A 7,962-nucleotide genomic window follows, 5' to 3' on the forward strand; every position below is an offset into this window, starting at 1 on the left:
CTCTGTGCCGGGCATGGAACCTGCTTAAGATTCTCGCTCTCCTTCTGCCTCTGCCCCTCCCCTCCCTGCTCTCTTGCTCTCTCTCTCTCCCTCAAAAAAAAAAAAAAAAAAAAAAGCCATTAAGAAATAATCTCCCAATGACCTACAGGACCCTCATGATCTTGCCCCCACCTAGTCACCTCTCTGGCTTAATTTTGTACAGTTCTTTGATGTTGCTCTGGACACAGGGCCTCCTTGCTCTTCACGCACAATCCGACCCGGGCCTTTGCTCTAGCTGATCTCCGTGCCATGGATGCTTGTCCCCAGACAGCCCGTGACCAACACGGCACCTTCTCAACGTAGCGTCTTCCGACCACCCAATTTACCGCAGCAACCTGTGCCCCTTACTCAACTCCTGATCCCCTCTCCCTCCTCAGTGTTTGTTTTCTTTCCTCAGCTTCTAACACCTAACGTACTGATTAAGTTACGTACTGTGTCCACTGTCGATTTTCTCCCGCTCCCTCTGCCCCTTCTACAAAATAGGGGCGCCGCGAGGCCTTTTTGCTACCGATTCCCGGAGGGTCCGGCACACCGTATATCCTCGAGAGGCGGTTGTGGAAGGGACAAACTCCCAATGTCATCAAAGAGGAGATGCGACTGTACAAGGAGGGGCCAGGAGCCAGGGTTCAGCCAGGGGGAGGCGCAGAGTTACCTTGTTTGACCACAAAACAGGATCTCTTCCGTTGAGAACTGCAGAACTCTCAGCCCATAACAACCCCTCCAAACTGCTTCCTTCACCAGATTTGACCAGACTCTAGCATAGCTTCTAGCAGCATAAGGTTCTGTCCCTAAAAATGACCTCAAAGCTCAGACACCTGACACAGGCCCCCAACCTCTCTTTCTTAGGGCATTTATTAAAAAGGGCTTGCAGTTGTGACAACGGATCTCTTAGGACTCCAGGACTGAGAGCCATTCCTTTGAGACGTGCTCTCGAAGGCCGGGGCCTATCTCCCAGTCTCTGTGGGAGGAGAGCACCCTAAACTTCGGGTGCTGCCAGCTAACAAACACAGCTGCCTAATAGCAGTTATACTGAACTACCGTTTGTAATTTTTCACTTCTCTGGCTCTCATTCTTCCCTTAAAACGTCCAAATCACGCCTGCACAATCAGAATGGAGCTCAGCTCTTTCCGCTCTTGTCAGTAGTCGCTGCATAAAATCAATCTTTTTCTCTTTCTTTCTTTTTCTTTTTCTTTCTTTCTTTCTTTCTTTCCTTCTTTTTCTTTTTTTCTTTTCTTTCTCTTTCTTTTTCTTTCTCTTTCTTTTTCTTTCTCTTTCTTTCTCTCTTTCTCTTTCTTCTTTCTTCCTTCCTTTCTTTCTTTCTTTCTTTCTTTCTTTCTTTTCTTTCTTTCTTTCTTTCTTTCTTACCACTGTAACTATTCTCTGCTGCGTTTATCTTTGGCAGAGTCCAAGTCAGAAAGGACCAGAGGGCCCTGGGTGGGGCCACCCTGTGTGTGGGCCGGGGGGGGGGGGGGGGCAGTAGGAGGCCGATGGGCGCCTGACCCTGATGGCTAGGGCTCCCAGGAGACACACGACAGGCTGCGGCTGAAGGGCACTGTTTAGCGCTTTACTTAATTTTCGTTGTTCAGGGTCCCTGGGTGGCTCAGCTGATAAACGGCTGCCTTCGGCTGGGGTCATGATCCCAGGGCCCTGGGATTGGAGCCCCGAGTCAGGCTCCTTGCTCAGCGGGGAGCCTGGTTCTCCCTCTGCCTGCAGCTTCCCTTGCTTGTGCTCGCTCTCTCCCCCCACCTCTCTCTGTGTCAAATAAGTAAGTAAAATCTTAACTTTTTTTTTTTTTCTTCTTTCTTCAAAGCTTAGCCTGACGGTTTCCTTCCAGCGTTACTAGGTCAGGCTACTGCATATTCGGACGCCCTTTTACTCCGAAAGACACCATAAATAAACATTGCCAGGAATTCTTATTAAGGCGGCTTAGCCTTTAACGTCAACCGGCAGAAAGGCCTCCCCTGAGTTTTCCATTAGCTCTGAAAATGAGTTTCGAACAGGCGAGGACAAAAAGGAGCTGAAATTTTCTTTTTGCTGAAAGGAAGGTGAGACCGAACCCAAACCCTGACCCGGCACCACCACCACTCCCGCTGGGCTCCAGGAGACCCCGCCTTTTCGGGTCTCCCCTCCAGGTCCCGCTTCCCCGCCGCCCAGGCATCCGCGGTCTCCGCGGGGACTGGGACATCGGGTGTCCGGATTGCGAGACGGGGCTCTGGGGACGTCACGACAAGGGCGTGGCGTATGTAGAGGAGCAGGCGCGCAGAGGCTGCCGGGCCCGCTCTGCCCGGGCCGGCGGGTCCCGCGTGGGGCCGGGCGAAGGCGGCCGCGGCGGTCGTGCGGCTGGAAGAGGTGTGGGCGGGGGTGGTGCAGGGGGCGGGTGGAGGGGCGGCGGCGGGAGGGAAGGGACCGTGAGTAAGGAGCGGGGCGAGCGCGAGGGTGCGTGTCGAGGCGGGGCGAGGAACTCATACTTACCTGGCAGGGGAGATACCATGATCACGAAGGTGGTTTTCCCAGGGCGAGGCTTATCCATTGCACTCCGGATGTGCTGACCCCTGCGATTTCCCCAAATGTGGGAAACTCGACTGCATAATTTGTGGTAGTGGGGGACTGCGTTCGCGCTTTCCCCTGGCTTTTCTGTGTCTACAACGGTAGATTAAGGCTATTTTGCTTTTCGTCGTTCTTTTTTACTTGGCTCTTGTTGGTGGTTGGCATCACTGTGGCGTCCCGATCGCTGTGAGATGAGAATTCCTGTTTCTATAGGTGATGTCCGAAAAAGGAACTTTCTAAAGCTTTTTCAAGTTGTTGACTTGTTTCAGTTCGACTCGAACTGAGTTCCTTCGTCTGAGGGTGAGGAGTTCTTGACGCACAAAAAGTTATGAGACCGATAGGGTGTCTGCCGGGGGTGGTGGAAGCACAGCGAAGTCTGTCCTCGGAGGGTCGCTCCTAAATTAGGAATCCGACCCCCAAGCTGGCCAGGTAACAAGTGGCTGGGGAAGAATTTGAGGCCTTTCATAACGATGCAGATGTACTCTTGCCGTGGGGCACGGGAGTTTCTAGCTGAGCAGTGAGAGGAAGATGGGCCGGCATCCGGAATTGCACGCAGACTTCACGCGGTCTGTCGCCGTGAGGCTTGGGAGGACCTGTCGGAGTGAGCCCCTGCCCCGGAGAGGCCGGATCAAAGAGCTAGCTCATCGCTCCGGGAGATGGGGGAGATGGGGGAGATGGGGGGATGGGGGAGATGGGGGGATGGGGGAGATGGGGGAGATGGGGGGATGGGGGAGATGGGGGGATGGGGGAGATGGGGGAGATGGGGGGGATGGGGGAGATGGGGGGGATGGGGGGGATGGGGGGGATGGGGGAGATGGGCGGCGCCACTGTGAGCTTCCACGTTCCGCGCGGTGGGCTTTTCGGGAACGTCTGCAACTGCGTCGTTCTTCGCGCTCGCAAGTACATAGATGTCCATGTGTGGAGACAGCGGAGGCGGGTCTGTGAGGCCCTCCCCAAACGGAGGCCCTCCTCTGATGGACGCGGGAGACCCGGCGAGACTGGCCGGCCATCCAAAAAGACCTTCCACGGACGCTGGAATCTCCTGACTGCCCAGGAGTATGTCCCCAGGAGACGTGCGGTTGTATTTGAAGATGAGGGGCTGCCGTTCTGGCAGGGACCTTTCCTCCGGTGATCATACTGCCATTTCACCATCCTAAGTCCAGTCCTCCCCGGACCTCACAGCCACCAGGACGCGGGTGATGGAAGAGCAAACAGTAGAATTTTCCCCTGGTGCCAAAAGGGCAAGAGACGTTTCTCCCCCTTAGGAACTTTATAAATTCTTGTTCTGTCCTTTTGAGGTACATGTCATTTTATTAACCGCTAAATAAATCTCTTGCCGGTCTTGCAAGCTAGCGATGGTGGTCTCCAGGGCCAGGAAGCCATGTCTTTGAGATGTAAACAGCGGGGGAAGTGGTGCCCCCTGTCCCTGTGTCTCTGGGCTGGGTCGTTGCTGGCTCCAGGCTGTAACCACCTGCTTGTGGTGAGAGATAAATTATGAGTTTTATTCTCACTTTGGGTAAAGACGGTTAATAAAGATGGCCACTCCAATTACCGGTTGAGTTTAGGAGGAACTGTGTGTGTGCCGCAAATGTTGTGTCTCTTATCTCCACATACAGTCACATGGGGGGCGTTAGGTCTTCAGCCTACGAATGTGGGACGAGGGGTGGGGGGCCACCATTCATTCTGTAACGGTAAGAAAGTTTACCCTGTTATATAGGCAGGCAGATACAGCTCATTACATAGAAGTTCTCAAGAACCTGCCCTCAAAGGGCACCTGGGTGGCGCAGTCGTGTAAGCATCCCTGGGTCCTGGGATCGAGTCCCACGTCGAGCTCCCCGCTCAGTCGGGAGTCTGCTTGTCCCTCTACCCCTCTCCCCAGCTCATGCTTTTTCTCTCCACCTCAAATAAATGAAATCTTTAAAATAACTAACTTGTTCTCAAGAAGAGGCCCTGACAGCAACATTTGCGGCACACACACAGTTCCTCCTAAACTCAACCGGTAATTGGAGTGGCCATCTTTATTAACCGTCTTTACCCAAAGTGAGAATAAAACTCATAATTTATCTCTCACCACAAGCAGGTGGTTACAGCCTGGAGCCAGCAACGACCCAGCCCAGAGACACAGGGACAGGGGGCACCACTTCCCCGCTGTTTACATCTCAAAGACATGGCTTCCTGGCCCTGGAGACCACCATCGCTAGCTTGCAAGACCGGCAAGAGATTTATTTAGCGGTTAATAAAATGACATGTACCTCAAAAGGACAGAACAAGAATTTATAAAGTTCCTAAGGGGGAGAAACGTCTCTTGCCCTTTTGGCACCAGGGGAAAATTCTACTGTTTGCTCTTCCATCACCCGCGTCCTGGTGGCTGTGAGGTCCGGGGAGGACTGGACTTAGGATGGTGAAATGGCAGTATGATCACCGGAGGAAAGGTCCCTGCCAGAACGGCAGCCCCTCATCTTCAAATACAACCGCACGTCTCCTGGGGACATACTCCCTGGGCAGTCAGGAGATTCCAGCGTCCGTGGAAGGTCTTTTTGGATGGCCGGCCAGTCTCGCCGGGTCTCCCGCGTCCATCAGAGGAGGGCCTCCGTTTGGGGAGGGCCTCACAGACCCGCCTCCGCTGTCTCCACACATGGACATCTATGTACTTGCGAGCGCGAAGAACGACGCAGTTGCAGACGTTCCCGAAAAGCCCACCGCGCGGAACGTGGAAGCTCACAGTGGCGCCGCCCATCTCCCCCATCCCCCCCCATCCCCCCCCATCCCCCCCCATCTCCCCCATCCCCCCCATCTCCCCCCATCTCCCCCATCCCCCCATCTCCCCCATCTCCCCATCTCCCCCATCCCCCCCATCTCCCCCATCTCCCCCATCTCCCGGAGCGATGAGCTAGCTCTTTGATCCGGCCTCTCCGGGGCAGGGGCTCACTCCGACAGGTCCTCCCAAGCCTCACGGCGACAGACCGCGTGAAGTCTGCGTGCAATTCCGGATGCCGGCCCATCTTCCTCTCACTGCTCAGCTAGAAACTCCCGTGCCCCACGGCAAGAGTACATCTGCATCGTTATGAAAGGCCTCAAATTCTTCCCCAGCCACTTGTTACCTGGCCAGCTTGGGGGTCGGATTCCTAATTTAGGAGCGACCCTCCGAGGACAGACTTCGCTGTGCTTCCACCACCCCCGGCAGACACCCTATCGGTCTCATAACTTTTTGTGCGTCAAGAACTCCTCACCCTCAGACGAAGGAACTCAGTTCGAGTCGAACTGAAACAAGTCAACAACTTGAAAAAGCTTTAGAAAGTTCCTTTTTCGGACATCACCTATAGAAACAGGAATTCTCATCTCACAGCGATCGGGACGCCACAGTGATGCCAACCACCAACAAGAGCCAAGTAAAAAAGAACGACGAAAAGCAAAATAGCCTTAATCTACCGTTGTAGACACAGAAAAGCCAGGGGAAAGCGCGAACGCAGTCCCCCACTACCACAAATTATGCAGTCGAGTTTCCCACATTTGGGGAAATCGCAGGGGTCAGCACATCCGGAGTGCAATGGATAAGCCTCGCCCTGGGAAAACCACCTTCGTGATCATGGTATCTCCCCTGCCAGGTAAGTATGAGCTCCTCGCCCCGCCTCGACACGCACCCTCGCGCTCGCCCCGCTCCTTACTCACGGTCCCTTCCCTCCCGCCGCCGCCCCTCCACCCGCCCCCTGCACCACCCCCGCCCACACCTCTTCCAGCCGCACGACCGCCGCGGGCCGCCTTCGCCCGGCCCCACGCGGGACCCGCCGGCCCGGGCAGAGCGGGCCCGGCAGCCTCTGCGCGCCTGCTCCTCTACATACGCCACGCCCTTGTCGTGACGTCCCCAGAGCCCCGTCTCGCAATCCGGACACCCGATGTCCCAGTCCCCGCGGAGACCGCGGATGCCTGGGCGGCGGGGAAGCGGGACCTGGAGGGGAGACCCGAAAAGGCGGGGTCTCCTGGAGCCCAGCGGGAGTGGTGGTGGTGCCGGGTCAGGGTTTGGGTTCGGTCTCACCTTCCTTTCAGCAAAAAGAAAATTTCAGCTCCTTTTTGTCCTCGCCTGTTCGAAACTCATTTTCAGAGCTAATGGAAAACTCAGGGGAGGCCTTTCTGCCGGTTGACGTTAAAGGCTAAGCCGCCTTAATAAGAATTCCTGGCAATGTTTATTTATGGTGTCTTTCGGAGTAAAAGGGCGTCCGAATATGCAGTAGCCTGACCTAGTAACGCTGGAAGGAAACCGTCAGGCTAAGCTTTGAAGAAAGAAGAAAAAAAAAAAAAGTTAAGATTTTACTTACTTATTTGACACAGAGAGAGGTGGGGGGAGAGAGCGAGCACAAGCAAGGGAAGCTGCAGGCAGAGGGAGAACCAGGCTCCCCGCTGAGCAAGGAGCCTGACTCGGGGCTCCAATCCCAGGGCCCTGGGATCATGACCCCAGCCGAAGGCAGCCGTTTATCAGCTGAGCCACCCAGGGACCCTGAACAACGAAAATTAAGTAAAGCGCTAAACAGTGCCCTTCAGCCGCAGCCTGTCGTGTGTCTCCTGGGAGCCCTAGCCATCAGGGTCAGGCGCCCATCGGCCTCCTACTGCCCCCCCCCCCCCCCGGCCCACACACAGGGTGGCCCCACCCAGGGCCCTCTGGTCCTTTCTGACTTGGACTCTGCCAAAGATAAACGCAGCAGAGAATAGTTACAGTGGTAAGAAAGAAAGAAAGAAAGAAAGAAAAGAAAGAAAGAAAGAAAGAAAGAAAGAAAGAAAGGAAGGAAGAAAGAAGAAAGAGAAAGAGAGAAAGAAAGAGAAAGAAAAAGAAAGAGAAAGAAAAAAGAAAGAGAAAGAAAAGAAAAAAAGAAAAAGAAGGAAAGAAAGAAAGAAAGAAAGAAAAAGAAAAAGAAAGAAAGAGAAAAAGATTGATTTTATGCAGCGACTACTGACAAGAGCGGAAAGAGCTGAGCTCCATTCTGATTGTGCAGGCGTGATTTGGACGTTTTAAGGGAAGAATGAGAGCCAGAGAAGTGAAAAATTACAAACGGTAGTTCAGTATAACTGCTATTAGGCAGCTGTGTTTGTTAGCTGGCAGCACCCGAAGTTTAGGGTGCTCTCCTCCCACAGAGACTGGGAGATAGGCCCCGGCCTTCGAGAGCACGTCTCAAAGGAATGGCTCTCAGTCCTGGAGTCCTAAGAGATCCGTTGTCACAACTGCAAGCCCTTTTTAATAAATGCCCTAAGAAAGAGAGGTTGGGGGCCTGTGTCAGGTGTCTGAGCTTTGAGGTCATTTTTAGGGACAGAACCTTATGCTGCTAGAAGCTATGCTAGAGTCTGGTCAAATCTGGTGAAGGAAGCAGTTTGGAGGGGTTGTTATGG

At 54.1% G+C, this 7,962-nt stretch overlaps 2 non-coding genes across 2 annotated transcripts; one reads left to right on the forward strand and one right to left on the reverse strand.

Annotated features, from left to right (window-relative positions):
- Positions 1-2,503: 2,503 nt before the first annotated feature.
- Positions 2,504-2,667, forward strand: LOC130542577 (U1 spliceosomal RNA). Its single transcript, XR_008957242.1, has one exon. It is a non-coding gene; the product is annotated as a U1 spliceosomal RNA (small nuclear RNA).
- A 3,368-nt stretch (positions 2,668-6,035) lies between these two features.
- LOC130542576 (U1 spliceosomal RNA) lies at positions 6,036-6,199 on the reverse strand. Its single transcript, XR_008957241.1, has one exon. It is a non-coding gene; the product is annotated as a U1 spliceosomal RNA (small nuclear RNA).
- Positions 6,200-7,962: the final 1,763 nt, after the last annotated feature.

Source organism: Ursus arctos, unplaced genomic scaffold (genome assembly GCF_023065955.2).
Source record: "Ursus arctos isolate Adak ecotype North America unplaced genomic scaffold, UrsArc2.0 scaffold_37, whole genome shotgun sequence".
Taxonomy (NCBI): Eukaryota; Metazoa; Chordata; class Mammalia; order Carnivora; family Ursidae; genus Ursus; species Ursus arctos.